Below are 21,935 nucleotides of genomic sequence, written 5' to 3' on the forward strand. Positions count from 1 at the left end.
TCACATTGAAATGCCCTTATCCAACCATTAAGTTTTAAGATCACTAAGTGATAGGTAAAAAAAATAAAAATAAAAATAAAAAAAACATATAAAAAACATAACATTTGAAAAATAACAATTAATTAAAGAGCAGCAGTTAAATATCGGCATCGGTACAGAGTCAATGTGCGGGAGCACCGGTGTCGAGGTAATTGAGGTAATATGTACATGTAGGTAGAGTTATTAAAGTGACTATGTATTAAACAGAGAGTAGCAGCAGTGTAAAAAGGGGGGGGGTCAATGCAATAGTCTGGGTAGACATTTGATTAGCTGTTCAGGAGTCTTATGGCTTGGGGGGTAGAAGCTGTTAAGGAGCCTTTAGGCCCTAGACTTGGCGCTCCGGTACCGCTTGCCGTGCGGTAGCAGAGAGAACAGTCTATGACTAGGGTGGCTGGAGTCTTTGACAATGTTTTGGGCCTTCCTCTGACACCGCCTGGTATAGAGGTCCTGGATGGCAGGAGCTTGGCCCCAGTGATGTACTGGGCCGTCTTCACAACCCTCTAGTGCTTTGCTGTCGGAGGTGAGCAGTTGCCATATCAGGCAGTAATGCAACCAGTCAGGACGCTCTCGATGGTGCAGCTGTAGAAATTTTTGAGGATCTGAGGACCCATGCCAAATTTGTTCAGTCTCCTGAGGTGGAATAGGCTTTGTCGTGCATTCTTCACTATTGTCTCGGTGTGTTTGGATCATGATAGTTTGTTGGTGATGTGGACACCAAGGAACCTGAAGCTCTCAAATCAAATCCATAAAAATAAATGTATTTATATAGCCCTTCGTACATCAGCTGATATCTCAAAGTGCTGTACAGAAACCCAGCCTAAAACCACAAACAGCAAGCAATGCAGGTGTAGGAGCACGGTGGCTAGCCCTTCTTACATCAGCTGATATCTCAAAGTGCTGTACAGAAACCCAGCCTAAAACCCCAAACAGCAAGCAATGCAGGTGTAGAAGCACGGCTCCACTACAGCCCTGTTGATGAAAATGGGAGCGTGCTCGGTCCTCCTTTTCCCGTAGTCCACAATCATCTCCTTTTTCTTGATCACGTTGAGGGAGAGGTTGTTATCCTGGCACTTCCGTCAGGAAGTCTATAAACAAGTTGCAGAGGGAGGTGTTTAGTCCCAGGATCCTTAGCTTAGTGATGAGCTTTGAGGGCACTATGGTGTTGAACGCTGAGCTGTAGTCAATGAACAACATTCTCACAAAGGTGTTCATTTTGTCCAGGTGGGAAAGAGCAGTGTGGAGTGCAATAGAGATTGTGTAATCTGTGGATCTGTTGAGGCGGTATGCAAATTTGAGTGGGTCTAGGGTTTCTGGGATAATGGTGTGGATGTGAGCCATGAAGAGCCTTTCAAAGCACTTCATGGCTACAGACGTGAGTGCTACGGGTCAGTAATCATTTAGGCAGCTTACTTTAGTGTTCTTGGGCACAGGGACTATGGTGGTCTGCTTGAAACATGTTGGTATTACAGACTCAGTTAGGGACAGGTTGAAAATGTCAGTGAAGACACTTGCCAGTTGGTCAGCGCATGCTCGGAGTACACGTCCTGTTAATCTGTTTGGCCCTGCGGCCTTGATAATGTTGACCTGTTTAAAGGTCTTACTCACATCGACTATGAAGAGTGCGATCACACAGTCATCCGGAACAACTGATGCTCTCATGCATGCTTCAGTGTTGCTTGCCTCGAAGCGAGCGTAGAAGTAATTTATCTCGTCTAGTAGGCTCGTGTCACTGGGAAGCTCGCAGCTGTGCTCCCCTTTGTAGTCTGTAACAGTTTTCAAGCCCTGCCACATCCGACAAGCGTCGGAGCCGGTGTAGTAGCCGGTGTAGTAGCCGGTGTAGTAGCCGGTGTAGTAGCCGGTGTAGTAGCCGGTGTAGTAGCCGGTGTAGTAGCCGGTGTAGTAGCCGGTGTAGTACGTACAGGCCCTGAAGCTAAGTCATTCTCTGATACAAACAAAATATAAGTATTATACTATCTGATACAGACCAGAGCAACGTGTTATATTATCTGATACAGACTACAGCAAAAACAAACTAAATGGTCCCGCCCCTAAGGAAAGTATGCTTCCAGTAACCTGTCAGTCATCACTGAGTGACAGGCAGAGACAGCCAGTCATTATCAGATGTGAACCAATAGCTTACTGACCCTCCCCCTATCTCCTCTCCTATAGGTTGATGGCTTCTTCACCTTGTTGTTTGGCCTGGCCAGCATCAACACCCTGACTGTCATCAGTGTCACCAGATACATCAAGGGATGCCAGCCTAACAAAGGTCAGAATAACAGAATAACATATCAATTATAACACAAAGGTCAGAATAACAGAATAACATATCAATTATAACACAAAGGTCAGAATAACAGAATAACATATCAATTATAACACAAAGGTCAGAATAACAGAATAACATATCAATTATAACACAAAGGTCAGAATAACAGAATAACATATAAATTATAACACAAAGGTCAGAATAACAGAATAACATATCAATTATAACACAAAGGTCAGAATAACAGAATAACATATCAATTATAACACAAAGGTCAGAATAACAGAATAACATATTATAACACAAAGGTCAGAATAACAGAATAACATATCAATTATAACACAAAGGTCAGAATAACAGAATAACATATCAATTATAACACAAAGGTCAGAATAACAGAATAACATATCAATTATAACACAAAGGTCAGAATAACAATTATATTATAACAAAGGTCAGAATAACAGAATAACATATCAATTATAACACAAAGGTCAGAATAACAGAATAACATATCAATTATAACACAAAAGGTCAGAATAACAGAATAACATATCAATTATAACACAAAGGTCAGAATAACAGAATAACATATCAATTATAACACAAAGGTCAGAATAACAGAATAACATATCAATTATAACACAAAGGTCAGAATAACAGAATAACATATCAATTATAACACAAAGGTCAGAATAACAGAATAACATATCAATTATAACACAAAGGTCAGAATAACAGAATAACATGTCAATTATAACACAAAGGTCAGAATAACAGAATAACATATCAATTATAACACAAAGGTCAGAATAACAGAATAACATATCAATTATAACACAAAGGTCAGAATAACAGAATAACATATCAATTATAACACAAAGGTCAGAATAACAGAATAACATATCAATTATAACACAAAGGTCAGAATAACAGAATAACATATCAATTATAACACAAAGGTCAGAATAACAGAATAACATATCAATTATAACACAAAGGTCAGAATAACAGAATAACATATCAATTATAACACAAAGGTCAGAATAACAGAATAACATATCAATTATAACACAAAGGTCAGAATAACAGAATAACATATCAATTATAACACAAAGGTCAGAATAACAGAATAACATATCAATTATAACACAAAGGTCAGAATAACAGAATAACATATCAATTATAACACAAAGGTCAGAATAACAGAATAACATATCAATTATAACACAAAGGTCAGAATAACAGAATAACATATCAATTATAACACAAAGGTCAGAATAACATGTCAATTATAACACAAAGGTCAGAATAACAGAATAACATATCAATTATAACACAAAGGTCAGAATAACAGAATAACATATCAATTATAACACAAATGTCAGAATAACATGTCAATTATAACACAAAGGTCAGAATAACAGAATAACATATCAATTATAACACAAAGGTCAGAATAACAGAATAACATATCAATTATAACACAAAGGTCAGAATAACAGAATAACATATCAATTATAACACAAAGGTCAGAATAACAGAATAACATATCAATTATAACACAAAGGTCAGAATAACAGAATAACATATCAATTATAACACAAAGGTCAGAATAACAGAATAACATATCAATTATAACACAAAGGTCAGAATAACAGAATAACATATCAATTATAACACAAAGGTCAGAATAACAGAATAACATATCAATTATAACACAAAGGTCAGAATAACAGAATAACATATCAATTATAACACAAAGGTCAGAATAACAGAATAACATATAAATTATAACACAAAGGTCAGAATAACAGAATAACATATCAATTATAACACAAAGGTCAGAATAACAGAATAACATATCAATTATAACACAAAGGTCAGAATAACAGAATAACATATCAATTATAACACAAAGGTCAGAATAACAGAATAACATATCAATTATAACACAAAGGTCAGAATAACAGAATAACATATCAATTATAACACAAAGGTCAGAATAACAGAATAACATATCAATTATAACACAAAGGTCAGAATAACAGAATAACATATCAATTATAACACAAAGGTCAGAATAACAGAATAACATATCAATTATAACACAAAGGTCAGAATAACAGAATAACATATCAATTATAACACAAAAGGCAGAATAACATGTCAATTATAACAGCTAAACTATTGTCTCGAGTAGGTTGACAAAAACGCTGGTAACTTCCTCTGAATTCCCAGGTTTTCCAGAAATTCCGTTTATGATTAAAATCAAATCAAATCAAACTTTGTCAGAAAACACAACAAGTGTAGACCTTACTGTGAAATGTTTACTCACAAGCCCTTAACCAACAGTGTAGACCTTACTGTGAAATGTTTACTCACAAGCCCTTAACCAACAGTGTAGACCTTATCAGAAATGTTTACTCACAAGCCCTTAACCAACAGTGTAGACCTTACTGTGAAATGTTTACTCACAAGCCCTTAACCAACAGTGTAGATCTTACTGTGAAATGTTTACTCACAAGCCCTTAACCAACAGTGTAGGCCTTACTGTGAAATGTTTACTCACAAGCCCTTAACCAACAGTGTAGACCTTACTCTGAAATGTTTACTCACAAGCCCTTAACCAACAGTGTAGACCTTACTCAAATGTTTACTCACAAGCCCTTAACCAACAGTGTAGGCCTTACTGTGAAATGTTTACTCACAAGCCCTTAACCAACAGTGTAGACCTTACTGTGAAATGTTTACTCACAAGCCCTTAACCAACAGTGTAGACCTTACTGTGAAATGTTTACTCACAAGCCCTTAACCAACAGTGTAGACCTTACTGTGAAATGTTTACTCACAAGCCCTTAACCAACAGTGTAGATCTTACTGTGAAATGTTTACTCACAAGCCCTTAACCAACAGTGTAGGCCTTACTGTGAAATGTTTACTCACAAGCCCTTAACCAACAGTGTAGACCTTACTGTGAAATGTTTACTCACAAGCCCTTAACCAACAGTGTAGACCTTACTGTGAAATGTTTACTCACAAGCCCTTAACCAACAGTGTAGACCTTACTGTGAAATGTTTACTCACAAGCCCTTAACCAACAGTGTAGACCTTACTGTGAAATGTTTACTCACAAGCCCTTAACCAACAGTGTAGACCTTACTGTGAAATGTTTACTCACAAGCCCTTAACCAACAGTGTAGACCTTACTGTGAAATGTTTACTCACAAGCCCTTAACCAACAGTGCAGTTCAAGAAGAGTTAAGAAAATATTTACCAAATAAACTAAAGTAAAGAATTATAAAAAGTAACACAATAAAATAACTGCCTTGTTTAGGGGCAGAATGACAGATTTTTACCTTGCCAGCTCGGTGATTTGATCCAGCAACCTGTCAGTTACTGGCCCAACGCTCTAACCACTAGGCTACCTGCTGCCGCCCCCAATAACTATCAACAGCAAACGTAGGAAATCTTTCTGCATTATCATTAACAGCAGACTTGTACATTTCCTCAGTGAAAACAATGTACTGAGCAAATGTCCAATTGGCTTTAACAAATTACCATACAACAGACCACGTATTCACCCTGCACACCCTCATTGACAAACAAACAAACCAAAACAAAGCCAAAGTCAAAAAAAAAAAGCTTCACTCCATTTGCCATTTCCTGATGATCTGGTACTTCTGTCACCAACCAAGGAGGTCCTACAGCAGCACCTAGATGTTCTGCATAGATTCTGTCAGACCTGGGCCCTGACAGTAAATCTCAGTAAGACAAAAATAATGGTGTTTCAAAAAAAGGTCCAGTTGCTAGGACCACAAATACAACTTCCATCTAGACACCATTGCTCTGGAACTGGCCAAAAATACTTGAATCAATTATAGAACCCATTACCCATTACCCTTTGTGGTTGTGATGTCTGGGGTCCGCTCACCAACCAAGATTTCACAAAATGGGACCATCACCAAATAGAGACTCTGCATGCAGAATACTGCAAAAAAAACATCCTGCGTGTACAACGTAAAACACCAAATAATACAGAGCAGAATTAGGCCGGTACCCGGTAATTATCAAAATCCCCCAAAAAGAGCCGTTAAATTATACAACCAACTAAAAGAAAGCGATTCCCAAACCTTCCATAACAAGGTCATCGCCTACAGAAATATTTACCCGGAGAAGATTTGCATAAGGTCCAGGGAAGTTCCTTGAGGGCCGTTGTGGTATCGGCTTGAGGGGGGGGGGGGGGTGTACACGGCCTTGACCATAACCGAAGTCAAATCTATTGGGAGATTAATACAGCATTTGATAGGTCGGGGGAACAAAGGACTTGAGTTCCTGTGTGTTATCACAATTACACCATGAGTCGTTAATCATGAAAACATACAGTTGAAGTCGGAAGTTTACATACGCCTTAGCCAAATACATTTAAACTCAGTTTCTCACAATTCCTGACATTTAATCCCAGTAAAAATTCCCTGTCTTAGGTCAGTTAGGATCACCACTTTATTTTAAGAATGTGAAATGTCCGAAAAATAGTAGAGAGAATGATTTATTTCAGCTTTTATTTCTTTCATCACATTCCCAGTGGGTCAGAAGTTTACATACACTCAATTAGTATTTGGTAGCATTGCCTTTAAATTGTTTAACTTGGGTCAAACGTTTCGGGTAGCCTAAACAATTGTTGGAAAGATTACTTGTGTCATGCACAAAGTAGATGTCCTAACAGACTTGCCAAAACTATAGTTTGTTAACATGAAATTTGTGGAGTGGTTGAAAAACGAGTTTTAATGGCTCCAACTTAAGTGTATGTAAACTTCCGACTTCAACTGTACACCCCCACCCTTCTTCTTCTTCTTCCGGAGAGATGTTTATTCCTGTCAGAGCGATGAACTGAGAATCCAGTTGGACCGATTCCAACAGTATATCCCAGAGAAAGACATGTTTCCGTGAAACAAAGTATGTTACAATCCCTGATGTCTCTCTGGAAAGAAGTTAGGGTGCGGTCCATAGGGCCTGGTCAAACGTAGTGCACTAAATAGGGTACATGGTGTCAGCCCTGGTCAAAAGTAGTGCACTAAATAGGGAACATGGTGTCAATTGGGGAGTCACATTCCAGTAGGTCTTATCTGACAAGAGAAGAAAGAGCGTGATATATGTTGTCCTCGCTGTTAATGGGCTGTCATTACTGACTGGATTTATGGAAGGAGATTACTGTTTGATTAATGATAACTATTATAGTACATTCTCTACACCAGACCTGACAATTAAGTTAATTTGAGGTGAGGTTGAGGTGAGGAATGTCTTAACTAGGTAATAATATAACTGCTAATGTTAACTTCTGTTGTTATCACTCTATGGTGGGTTGATTGCTCCGAAGGGGAGGTTTTTACAGGAGGGGATGTTTTACATGAGGAGAGGTTTTACAGGAGGGGAGGTTTTACAGGAGGGGAGGTTTTACAGGAGGGGAGGTTTTACAGGAGGGGAAGTTTTACAGGAGGGAAAGTTTTACAGGAGGGGAGGTTTTACAGGAGGGGAGGTTTTACAGGAGGGGAAGCTTTACAGGAGGGGAGGTTTACAGGAGGGGAGGTTTTACGGGAGGGGAGGTTTTACGGGAGGGGAGGTTTTTACAGGAGGAGACATTTTACAAGAGGGGATGTTTTACATGAGGGGAGGTTTTTACAGGAGGGAGGTTTTACAGGAGGGGATGTTTTACATGAGGGGAGGTTTTTACAGGAGGGAGGTTTTACAGGAGGGAGGTTTTACAGGAGGGGGGATTACATGAGGAGAGGTTTTACAGTATGTTTTGAAAGAAATACAACATGGCTGACATCTTGGGTAGAGTAGTCTATTCATCAATCAATTGTATACAATTTAATACATTCTGGGTTGTTTCTTTAGTTCATCAGTTGACTGGATCTTGTACTGTATGTGTCATTATTGGATTGTGTGCTGAACATCTTTCATAAATCATATCACGTTGAAATTCTTTGAAATTGATCGTTCAGATTGGCCTCAATTAGACTATTGTGTTACATAATTCACTGAGGCACTAAAAAGCGCATCACCTCATACAGGATTCACACAACATGTCCTGTACTCAGATATAAGTGACTGATTTAATTTTGTTGGTCATTGGAAGCACACCAATCACAACAATCGATTCATTCTCTTCTCACTGAATACAAACCTATATGTACTTTGTCAAGAAAGGTTATTTTCAGTGGGAGTAATTTACAAGTGCTTGCCGGGTGGCGCCTGAAAAAAAGAGACTCATTGTTCATAAAATGTCACAGTCTGACATTCATAACTGGGGTGGAAAGAATTCAGGACTTTAACGTGCCTCCAACTTTTCCTGTCGCGTGCTCGCAGAGGAATATCATTTGGAAATCAGAGCCCTTTTAGAGAGGGTGACACACTGATCTAGGATCAAGGACTACACAGAAAAACAAATGGTTCTATATTGCACCAGATAAGGGTTGTTTGGCTTGTAACCAATAGCAGATCGCCTTTTTGCTGCTGCTTTATTTTGAAGGTTCTATAAAGAATCATGCTCATGAGGTTCTAAATGGAACCTGTATGGTGCTATGAAGAATCATGCTCACGAGGTTCTAAATGGAACCTGTATGGTGCTATAAAGAATCATGCTCATGAGGTTCTAAATGGAACCTTATGGTGCTATAAAGAATCATGCTCATGAGGTTCTAAATGGAACCTGTATGGTGCTATAAAGAATCATGCTCACGAGGTTCTAAATGGAACCTGTATGGTGCTATAAAGAATCATGCTCACGAGGTTCTAAATGGAACCTGTATGGTGCTATAAAGAATCATGCTCATGAGGTTCTAAATGGAACCTGTATGGTGCTATAAAGAATCATGCTCATGAGGTTCTAAATGGAACCTGTATGGTGCTATAAAGAATCATGCTCATGAGGTTCTAAATGGAACCTGTATGGTGCTATAAAGAATCATGCTCATGAGGTTCTAAATGGAACCTGTATGGTGCTATAAAAAACTTTCCTAAGGTTCCTCTAAAGAACTATTAAAAAAGGTACTATATAGCAACAAAAAGTATTCCGCTATGTTTACAATCCTTTTTGGGCTATTTAGAACCCTTTTTAATGGTTCTTTATAGAACCTTTATGGAGAATGATAGGATTAAAGGGAAATGTTGAGGGTGACTGCAGGATTAAAGGGAAATGTTGATGGTGACTGCAGGATTAAAGGGAAATGTTGAGGGTGACTGCAGGATTAAAGGGAAATGTTGATGGTGACTGCAGGATTAAAGGGAAATGTTGAGGGTGACTGCACGATTATAGGGAAATGTTGAGGGTGACTGCAGGATTATAGGGAAATGTTGAGGTTGACTGCAGGATTACAGGGAAATGTTGAGGGTGACTGCAGGATTAAAGGGAAATGTTGAGGGTGACTGCAGGATTATAGGGAAATGTTGAGGGTGACTGCAGGATTAAAGGGAAATGTTGAGGGTGACTGCAGGATTAAAGGGAAATGTTGAGGGTGACTGCAGGATTATAGGGAAATGTTGAGGGTGACTGCAGGATTAAAGGGAAATGTTGAGGGTGACTGCAGGATTAAAGGGAAATGTTGAAGGTGACTGCAGGATTAAAGGGAAATGTTGAAGGTGACTGCAGGATTATAGGGAAATGTTGAGGGTGACTGCATGATTAAAGGGAAATGTTGATGGTGACTGCAGGATTAAAGGGAAATGTTGATGGTGACTGCAGGATTAAAGGGAAATGTTGATGGTGACTGCAGGGATAAAGGGAAATGTTGAGGGTGACTGCAGGATTATAGGGAAATGTTGAGGGTGACAGGATTAAGGGAAATGTTTGACTGCAAAGCATGTTATATCAATCAATCACATTAATATATAAAGACCAGGATTAAAGGGGAAATTTTACATCAACCAATGTCACAAAGTGGCTTGACCTGGAACGTGTTTTACACACTATTGCCTGTGTCTGTGCCCTTGTGTCAACCAATGTGTGTGTGTGTGTGTGTGTGTGTGTGTGTGTGTGTGTGTGTGTGTGTGTGTGTGTGTGTGTGTGTGTGTGTGTGTGTGTGTGTGTGTGTGTGTGTGTGTGTGTGTGTGTGCGTGCGTGCGTGCGTGCGTGCGTGCGTGCGTGCGTGCGTGCGTGCGTGTGTGTGTGTGTGTGCCCTGTTTCCAGCCTACTGCATCAGTTTAAGCACCATCTGCATCTCTCTAATGTTCATCTGGGTTGGAGCTTTGTTCTGGTCTGTCGCTCCACTGCTGGGCTGGGGCAGCTACACAGGTTAGTGTCTCCCTCCCTACCTTCCTCGATCCATCCATACATACATCCATCCCTCTATATATCCATCCATCCATCCCTCTATATATCCATCCATCCATTCATCCATTTATCCCTCTATATATCCATCCATCCATCCATTTATCCCTCTATATATCCTTCGATCCATCCATACATACATCCATCCATCCATCCATCCATCCATTCATCCATTCATCCCTCTATATATCCATCCATCCATCCCTCTATATATCCATCCATCCATTCATTCATTTATCCCTCTATATATCCATCCATCCATCCATCCATCCCTCTATATATCCATCCATCCATTCATTCATTTATCCCTCTATATATCCATCCATCCATCCATCCATCCCTCTATATATCCATCCATCCATTCATCCATTTATCCCTCTATATATCCATGTATTTATCCATCCATCCATCCATTTATCCATCTATATATCCATCCATCATCCATTTATCCATCTATATATCCATGTATTCATCCATCCATCCATCCATTTATCCATCTATATATCCATGTATTCTTCCATCCATCCATCCATCCATTTATCCATCTATATATCCATGTATTCATCCATCCATCCATCCATTTATCCATCTATATATCCATGTATTCATCCATCCATCCATCCATTTATCCATCTATATATCCATGTCTTCATCCATCCATCCGTTCATCCATTCATGCATGCGACCACCTCTCGAAACACCGCTCTAACCCATCCATTTATTCCTCTATATATCCATCCATCCATCCATTTATCCCTCTATATATCCATCCATCCATCCATTTATTCCTCTATATATCCATGTATTCATCCCTCCATCCATCCATTTATCCATCTATATATCCATCCATCATCCATTTATCCATCTATATATCCATGTATTCATCCATCCATCCATCCATTTATCCATCTATATATCCATGTCTTCATCCATCCATCCATCAATTCATCCATTCATGTATTCATCCCTCCACCATCCTCTCTATATATCCATGTATTCATCCATCCATCATTTATAACCCATCCATTTATTCCTCTATATATCCATCCATCCATCCATTTATCCCTCTATATATCCATCCATCCATCCATTTATTCCTCTATATATCCATGTATTCATCCCTCCATCCATCCATTTATCCCCTCTATATTTATCCATGTATTCATCCATCCATCCATCAATTTATCCCTCTATATATCCATGTATTCATCCATCCATCCATCCATCCATCCATTTATCATCCATCAATTTATATATCCATGTATTCATCCATCCATCCATCCATTTATCCCTCTATATATCCATGTATTCATCCATCCATCCATCCATTTATCCCTCTATATATCCATCCATCCATCCATCCATGTTCATCCATCCATCCATTTATCCCTCTATATATCCATCCATCCATCCATCCATTTATCCCTCTATATATCCATCCATCCATCCATCCATCCATTTATCCCTCTATATATCCATGTATTCATCCATCCATCCATCCATCCATTTATCCCTCTATATATCCATGTATCCATCCATCCATCTGTTCATCCATCCATCCATTTATCCCTCTATATATCCATGTATTCATCCATCCATCCATCCATCCATTTATCCCTCTATATATCCATCCATCCATCCATCCGTTAATCCATCCATCCATTTATCCCTCTATATATCCATCCATCCATCCATCCATCCATTTATCCATGTCCATCCATCCATATCCATCCATCCATCGAAACATCCATCCATCCATCCATATATCCATCTATATTTATCCATGTATTCCATTCCATCCATCCATCCATCCATCCATTTATCCCTCTATATATCCATGTATCATCCATCCATCCATCCATCAATCCATCCATATCCCTCTATATATCCATGTATTCATCCCTCCATCCATCCATTTATCCCTCTATATATCCATGTATTCATCCCATCCATCCATCCATGTTTTCCCTCATCCATATATCCATCATGTATTCATCCATCCATCCATCCATTTATCCTCTATATATCCATCCATCCATCCATCCATTTATCCATCCATCCATCCATCCATCCCCCCTATATATCCATGTATTCATCCATCCATCTGTTCATCCATCCAACCATTTATCCCATCTATATATCCATGTATTCATCCATCCATCCATCCATCCATCCATTTATCCCTCTATATATCCATCCATCCATCCATCTGTTCATCCATCCATCCATTTATCCCTCTATATATCCATCCATCCATCCATTTATCCATCCATCCATCCATCCATTTATCCCCTCTATCCATCCATCCATCCATCCATCCATCCGTTCATCCATCCATCCATTTTTCCCTCTATATATCCATCCATCCATCCATCCATTTTTCCCTCTATATATCCATCCATCCATCCATTTATCCCATCTCCATATATCCATCCATCCATCCATTTATCCCTCTATATATCCATCCATCCATCCATCCATCCATTTATCCCCCTATATATCCATGTATTCATCCATCCATCTGTTCATCCATCCAACCATTTATCCCTCTATATATCCATGTATTCATCCATCCATCCATCCATCCATCCATTTATCCCTCTATATATCCATCCATCCATCCATCTGTTCATCCATCCATCCATTTATCCCTCTATATATCCATGTATCCATCCATCCATCCATCCATCCCATCCATCCATCCATTTATCCCCTCTATCCATCCATCCATCCATCCATCCATTTATCCCTCTATATCCATCCATCCATCCATCCATCCATCCATCCATCCATTTATCTATATATCCATGTATTCATCCATCCATCCATCCATCCATATTTCCATCCCCTCTATATCCATCCATCCATCCATCCATCCATTTATCCCCCTCTATATATCCATCCATCCATCCATTTATCCCTATATATCCTATCCATCCATCCATCCATCCATCCATCCATCCATCCATCCATCTGTTCATCCATCCATCCATTTATCCCTCTATATATCCATGTATCCATCCATCCATCCATCCATTTTCCATCCATCCATCCATCCATTTATCTATATATCCATCCATCCATCCATTTATCCCTCTATATATCCATCCATCCATCCATTATATCCATCTATATATCCATCCATATCCATCCCTCCATCCATCCATCCATTTTCCCTCTATATATCCATCCATCCATCCATCCATTTCCATCCATCCCATCCATCCATATCCATCCATCCATCCATCCATCCATCCATCCATCCATCCATTTATCCATCCATTTATCCCTCTATATATCCATGTATTCATCCATCCATCCGTCCATTTATCCCCTATATATCCATCCATCCATCCTATATATCATCCATCCATCCATCCATTTATCCCTCTATATATCCATCCATCCATCCATTTATCCCTCTATATATCCATCCATCCATCCATTTATCCCTCTATATATCCCATGTATTCATTCTTCCGTTCATCCATTCATGCATGCGACCATCCATCCATTCATACGACCATCCATCCATCCAGCCGTTCATCCATCCATTCATGCGACCACCTCTCGAAACACCACTCTAACCCATTCATCCCCATATCTCCACCTCCAGACTGCGGGTACGGGACCTGTGAGGTGGACTGGTCCAAGGCTAACTACTCCACCATCTACAAGTCCTACATCATGTCCATCCTTATCACCTGCTTCTTCGTCCCGGTCATGGTCATGGTTTTCTCCTATATAGCCATCATCCATACAGTGGTGAGCAGCAACGCCATGTCTGCTGATGGATACCTCTCAGCCAGACAGAGGAAGGTGGAACGAGACGTCACGAGGGTGAGACAATTAACCAACCAATCAATGAATCAATTAGATCAATAACATTTAGTTAGAGGACCTATTTACATCAACAGAACAGAAACAGAAAGGGATTTTTTTTAAATAACCCAGCCAAGACCGCATAAGGTACATCAGAAGCACAGTGGACAGTAAACATTCAAATAAAATTAAAATTACAAATATGTGTCACCTGCTTTGTAAACGACACGTGTAGACTAACAGTGAAATGCTGACTTACGGGGCCCAAGTCAGGAGAGGTTGAAAAGGTTAGTGAGGACATTTGCCAGCTGGTCAGCACATCCTACGTGTACTGGTATTTAGTCTGGCATTGCGGCCTTGTGAATGTTAACCTGTTTAAAGATCTTACTCACATTGGCTACAAAAAAAATTAGATCACACAGTCGTCCGGAATGGCTGGTGCTCTCATGCATTGTTCAGTGTTGCTTGCCTTGAGGCGAGCATTGATGGCATTTCAATCTTCTGGTAGGCTTACATCACTGGGCAACTAGCAGCTCCAATTCCCTTTGGAATCCGTGATAGTTTGTAAGCCCTGCCACATCCAACGAGCGTCAGAGCTGGTGTAGTACGATTCGATCTTAGTCCTTTATCGGCACTTTGCCTGTTTGATGTCTCTTTGGAGGTCAAAGCAGGATTTCTTGTAAGCGTCCAGATTAGTGTTCCGCTCCTTGAAAGCGACAGCTCTATCCTTAAATTCAGTGCGGATGTTGCCTGTAATACATGGCTTCTGGTTGGGATATGTTTGTACTGTCACTGTGGGGACGAAGTCGTCGATGCATTTATTAATGACGCCGGTGACTGATGTGGTAAACTCATCAATGTTATCGGGTGAATCCCAAAACATATTCCAGTCTGTGCTAGCCAAACAGTCCTGTATCTAGCCAAACAGTCCTGTAGCTAGCCAAACAGTCCTGTATCTAGCCAAACAGTCCTGTAGCTAGCCAAACAGTCCTTTAGCTAGCCAAACAGTCCTGTATCTAGCCAAACAGTCCTGTATCTAGCCAAACAGTCCTGTAGCTAGCCAAACAGTCTTGTAGCTAGCCAAACAGTCCTGTAGCTAGCCAAACAGTCCTGTAGCTAGCCAAACAGTCCTGTAGCTAGTCAAACAGTCCTGTAGCTAGCTAAACAGTCCTGTATCTAGCCAAACAGTCCTGTATCTAGCCAAACAGTCCTGTAGCTAGCCAAACAGTCCTGTAGCTAGTCAAACAGTCCTGTAGCTAGCTAAACAGTCCTGTATCTAGCCAAACAGTCCTGTATCTAGCCAAACAGTCCTGTAGCTAGCCAAACAGTCTTGTAGCTAGCCAAACAGTCCTGTATCTAGCCAAACAGTCCTGTATCTAGCCAAACAGTCCTGTAGCTAGCCAAACAGTCCTGTAGCTAGCCAAACAGTCTTGTAGCTAGCCAAACAGTATTGTAGCTAGCCAAACAGTCCTGTAGCTAGTCAAACAGTCCTGTAGCTAGCTAAACAGTCCTGTAGCTAGTCAAACAGTCCTGTAGCTAGCCAAACAGTCCTTTAGCTAGCCAAACAGTCCTGTAGCTAGCCAAACAGTCCTGTAGCTAGCCAAACAGTCTTTTAGCTAGCCAAACAGTCCTGTAGCTAGCCAAACAGTCCTGTAGCTAGCCAAACAGTCCTTTAGCTAGCCAAACAGTCCTGTAGCTAGCCAAACAGTCCTTTAGCTAGCCAAACAGTCCTGTAGCTAGCCAAACAGTCCTGTAGCTAGCCAAACAGTCTTTTAGCTAGCCAAACAGTCCTTTAGCTAGCCAAACAGTCCTGTAGCTAGCCTAACAGTCCTTTAGCTAGCCAAACAGTCCTGTAGCTAGCCAAACAGTCCTTTAGCTAGCCAAACAGTCCTGTAGCTTTTTGAACCTCTCTTCTCTGTCACTTCTCCTTCAGGTCTCCATAGTGATCTGCACAGCCTTCATCATGGCATGGTCTCCTATGCTGTGGTCTCCATGTGGTCTGCCTGTGGTTACCACGTCCCCAACATGACTTTAATCTTCACCCGTCTCTTTGCTAAATCCGCCTCCTTCTACAACCCCTTCATCTACTTCGGAATGAGTTCTAAATTCCCGTAAGGAAGTCTTTGTGCTGTTGCCGTGTTACGGTGGCTCCGCCCACAAGGAAGTGGTCCGCCTCAAGAACTTCCAGGAGCTTGACGAGCTGAAGCTGAAAGACCATCCCGAGGCCACGTCCCTTCCTGTGATTCCTGTGATCTCACTTCCTCTGCAGTCAAGAAAGGGTAAATATAGTGAAGAAGAGATGCTGCAGACAGAAGGTTCCGTGGCTCAGGATTCAGACTCAGGGGTGAATAGTCCATCCCACACGCCGCCTACTGTCAGTCAGGAGTCACTCTACTACATTCCCAATGTACCCTTACCCCTCTACCCAGCATGCACTCTGAGATGCCAGAGTACGAGAGTGAAAGACTCTAAAAATCTCTAAATGTGTATCCAAAATGGCACCTTACACTATTAGAAAAAAGGTGCTATCTAGAACCTAAAGGGTTGTACCCCATAAGAGAACCTATTTCATGTAGAACCCTTTTTCTACCTGAAACCAAAAAGGTTTCTACCTGGAACAGATATGCGTTCTCCATTGAGGACAGAACCCTTTCAGAACCCTTTCAGAACCCTTTTAGAACCCTTTCAGAACCCTTTTAGAACCCTTTCAGACCCCTTTCAGAACCCTTTCAGAACCCTTTTAGAACCCTTTCAGAACCCTTTCAGAACCCTTTTTTCTAACAGTGCGTTCAAAATAGAACCCTATTCTCTACATAGTGCACTACTTTTGACCAGGCCCTATGGTAGTACGTAGGGAATAGTGTGCCACTACAGAGAATAGGGTGTCCCTGTATAGTGAATAGGGGAATAGGGTGTCACCATATAATAATATAATAATAATAATATATGCCATTTAGCAGACGCTTTTATCCAAAGCGACTTACAGTCATGTGTGCATACATTCTACGTATGGGTGGTCCCGGGGATCGAACCCACTACCCTGGCGTTACAAGCGCCATGCTCTACCAACTGAGCTACAGAAGGACCACAGGGTGTTACTATGTAGGGAATAGGGTGTTACTATGTAGGGAATAGTGTGCCACTACAGAGAATAGGGTGTCCCTGTATAGGGAATAAGGTGTCACTATGTAGGGAATAAGGTGTCACTATGTAAGGTGTCACTATGTAGGGTGTCACTATAAAGGGAATAGAGTGTCACTATGTAGGGAATAAGGTGTCACTATGTAGGGAATAAGGTGTCACTATGTAGGGAATAGAGTGTTACTATATAGGGAATAGAGTGTCACTATGTAGGGAATAGAGTGTCACTATATAGGGAATAGAGTGTCACTATGTAGGGAATAGAGTGTCACTATATAGGGAATAGAGTGTCACTATATAGGGAATAGAGTGTCACTATGTAGGGAATAAGGTGTCACTATGTAGGGTGTCACTATATATAGGGAATAGGGTGTTACTATGTAGGGAATAGGGTGTCACTATGTAGGGAATAAGGTGTCACTATGTAGGGTGTCACTATATATAGGGAATAGGGTGTTACTATGTAGGGAATAGGGTGTCACTATGTAGGGAATAAGGTGTCACTATGTAGGGTGTCACTATGTAGGGAATAGAGTGTCACTATGTAGGGAATAAGGTGTCACTATGTAGGGTGTCACTATATAGGGAATAGAGTGTCACTATGTAGGGAATAAGGTGTCACTATGTAGGGTGTCACTATGTAGGGAATAGAGTGTCACTATGTAGGGAATAGAGTGTCACTATATAGGGAATAGAGTGTCACTATATAGGGAATAGAGTGTCACTATGTAGGGAATAAGGTGTCACTATGTAGGGTGTCACTATATATAGGGAATAGGGTGTTACTATGTAGGGAATAGGGTGTCACTATGTAGGGAATAAGGTGTCACTATGTAGGGTGTCACTATGTAGGGAATAGAGTATCACTATGTAGGGAATAAGGTGTCACTATGTAGGGTGTCACTATATAGGGAATAGAGTGTCACTATGTAGGGAATAAGGTGTCACTATGTAGGGTGTCACTCTATATATAGGGAATAGGGTGTCACTATGTAGGGTGTCACTATGTAGGGAATAAAGTGTCACTATGTAGGGAATAAGGTGTCACTATGTAGGGTGTCACTATGTAGGGAATAGGGTGTCACTATGTAGGGTGTCACTATGTAGGGAATAAAGTGTCACTATGTAGGGAATAGAGTGTCACTATGTAGGGAATAAAGTGTCACTATGTAGGGAATAGAGTGTCACTATGTAGGGAATAAGGTGTCGCTATGTAGGGTGTCACTATATAGGAAATAGAGTGTCACTATGTAGGGAATAAGGTGTCACTGTGTAGGGTGTTACTATGTAGGGAATAGGGTGTCACTATGTAGGGAATAGAGTGTCACTATATAGGGGAATAGAGTGTCACTATATAGGGAATAGAGTGTCACTATGTAGGGAATAAGGTGTCACTATGTAGGGTGTCACTATATATAGGGAATAGGGTGTTACTATGTAGGGAATAGGGTGTCACTATGTAGGGAATAAGGTGTCACTATGTAGGGTGTCACTATGTAGGGAATATAGGTGTCACTATGTAGGGTGTCACTATGTAGGGAATAGAGTGTCACTATATAGGGAATAGAGTGTCACTATATAGGGTGTCACTATATAGGGAATAGAGTGTCACTATGTAGGGAATAAGGTGTCACTATGTAGGGAATAGAGTGTCACTATGTAGGGAATAGGGTGTCACTATATAGGGAATAGAGTGTCACTATGTAGGGAATAAGGTGTCACTATGTAGGGAATAGGGTGTCACTATGTAGGGAATAGGGTGTCACTATGTAGGGAATAGGGTGTCACTATGTAGGGAATAGAGTGTCACTATATAGGGAATAGAGTGTCACTATGTAGGGTGTCACTATATAGGGACTAGAGTGTCACTATGTAGGGAATAAGGTGTCACTATGTAGGGAATAGAGTGTCACTATGTAGGGAATAGGGTGTCACTATGTAGGGAATAGGGTGTCACTATGTAGGAATAGAGTGTCACTATGTAGGGAATAGGGTGTCACTATGTAGGAATAGGGTGTCACTATGTAGGGAATAGAGTGTCACTATGTAGGGAATAAGGTGTCACTATGTAGGGTGTCACTATGTAGGGAATAGGGTGTCACTATGTAGGGAATAGGGTGTCACTATGTAGGGAATAGGGTGTCACTATATAGGGAATAGAGTGTCACTATGTAGGGAATAAGGTGTCACTATGTAGGGTGTCACTATGTAGGGAATAGGGTGTCACTATGTAGGGAATAGGGTGTCACTATGTAGGGAATAGGGTGTCACTATATAGGGAATAGAGTGTCACTATGTAGGAATAAGGTGTCACTATGTAGGGTGTCACTATGTAGGGAATAGGGTGTCACTATGTAGGGAATAGGGTGTCACTATGTAGGGAATAGAGTGTCACTATATAGGGAATAGAGTGTCACTATGTTGGGTGTCACTATGTAGGGTGTCACTATGTAGGGTGTCACTATGTAAGGAATAGCATGGCATTTTGGACCAAACCATGTTTTCTGTCAGCTTTTGTTTTTGCCCCCATTTTACTGGATATTGAACCGTTACCTGAATTATTAGAGAACACTGTTGTACATTTATATATTTTTATATTTGTTGGGTGATTTATGTATGTTGATGTGTGCTTGTTTGTGTCAATAAAATATTGTTTGTTTTTCTCCTGATTCTCAAGAGTGCATTTATTGAAACAGAATATCAGAGCATGGCGTTGTACTTGAACTTACCGTCTCTTCTGTCCTCATGGACTCAGCACTAAGTGATACGTGGGGTTAAGAGTGGTGACACATGGGAACACTCAGAAGGGTTGACTTTAACTGTCTTATTGCAGATGGACAGACAGGACACTATGACCTGTGACTGTAGAGGTAAATGTCTTATTGCAGTTGGACAGACAGGACACTATAAACTGTGACTGTAGAGGCAAATGTCTTATTGCAGATGGACAGACAGGACACTATGACCTGTGACTGTAGAGGTAAATGTCTTATTGCAGATGAACAGACAGGACACTATGACCTGTGACTGTAGAGGTAAATGTCTTATTGCAGATGGACAGACAGGACACTATGACTGTGACTGTAGAGGTAAATGTCTTATTGCAGATGGACAGACAGGACACTATGACCTGTGACTGTAGAGGTAAATGTCTTATTGCAGATGAACAGACAGGACACTATGACCTGTGACTGTAGAGGTAAATGTCTTATTGCAGATGGACAGACAGGACACTATGAACTGTGACTGTAGAGGTAAATGTCTTATTGCAGATGGTACAGACAGGACACTATGAACTGTGACTGTAGAGGTAAATGTCTTATTGCAGATGGACAGACAGGACACTATGACCTGTGACTGTAGAGGTAAATGTCTTATTGCAGATGGACAGACAGGACACTATGACCTGTGACTGTAGAGGTAAATGTCTTATTGTAAGATGAACAGACAGACACTATGAAGGCTGTGATCTGTAGAGTGTAAATTTGACACTATGAACTGTGACTGTAGAGGTAAATGTCTTATTGCAGATGGACAGACAGGACACTATGACCTGTGACTGTAGAGGTAAATGTCTTATTGCAGATGGACAGACAGGACACTCTGAACTGTATTTGACTGTGACTGTAGTGTAAATGTCTTAGTTGCAGATGGAGTATCTGTAAGGCTGACAGGACACTTTGTATCTGTAAGGTAAGTGTTTAGTATCAGGGTATTTAGTATCTGTAAGGCTGTAAATGTCTTATTGGATGCATTATGACTGTCAGTATCTTATTCAGATGGTAACAGACAGGGGGTAAGGCTGTAGTGTCAGGGGTCTTATTTAGGTATCTGTAAGGATCTGTAGGTGAGTATCTGTAAGGCTGTAGGGTAAATGTCAGGGGTATTTATTTATTTATCTGTAAGGCTTATTGCAGTGGTCAGGACATTTAGTATCTGTAACTGTGACTGTAGAGGTAAATTTAGTATCTGCAGATGGACAGTGTCAGGACATTTAGTATCTGTAAGGCTGTAGTCAGGGGGGTATTTAGTATCTGTAAGGCTGTCAGGGGATTTAGAGGTGTGTCAGGGGTATTTAGTATCTGTAAGGCTGTAGGTGTATCAGGGGTATTTAGTATCTGTAAGGCTGTAGTGTCAGGGGGTATTTAGTATCTGTAAGGCTGTAGTGTATCAGTGTCAGGGGGTATTTAGTATCTGTAAGGCTGTAGTGTTGGGGTATTTAGTATCTGTAAGGCTGTAGTGTCAGGGGTATTTAGTATCTGTGTCAGGGGCTTTAGTGTCAGGGGTATTTAGTATCTGTAAGGCTGTAGTGTCAGGGGTATTTAGTATCTGTAA

General features: G+C 40.6%; 1 long non-coding RNA gene and 1 pseudogene across 1 annotated transcript; both read left to right on the forward strand.

Moving 5' to 3' along the window:
* The window catches only part of LOC127920549 (visual pigment-like receptor peropsin), a 34,239-nt pseudogene extending 17,298 nt beyond the window's left edge, over positions 1-16,941 (forward strand).
* Positions 16,942-16,980: 39 nt separating this feature from the next.
* On the forward strand, positions 16,981-20,188 carry LOC127920548 (uncharacterized). The gene is made up of 3 exons (XR_008106627.1): positions 16,981-18,355; positions 19,316-19,440; positions 19,901-20,188. It is a non-coding gene; the product is annotated as an uncharacterized LOC127920548 (long non-coding RNA).
* Positions 20,189-21,935: the final 1,747 nt, after the last annotated feature.

Source organism: Oncorhynchus keta, unplaced genomic scaffold (genome assembly GCF_023373465.1).
Source record: "Oncorhynchus keta strain PuntledgeMale-10-30-2019 unplaced genomic scaffold, Oket_V2 Un_contig_19897_pilon_pilon, whole genome shotgun sequence".
Classification (NCBI taxonomy): domain Eukaryota; kingdom Metazoa; phylum Chordata; class Actinopteri; order Salmoniformes; family Salmonidae; genus Oncorhynchus; species Oncorhynchus keta.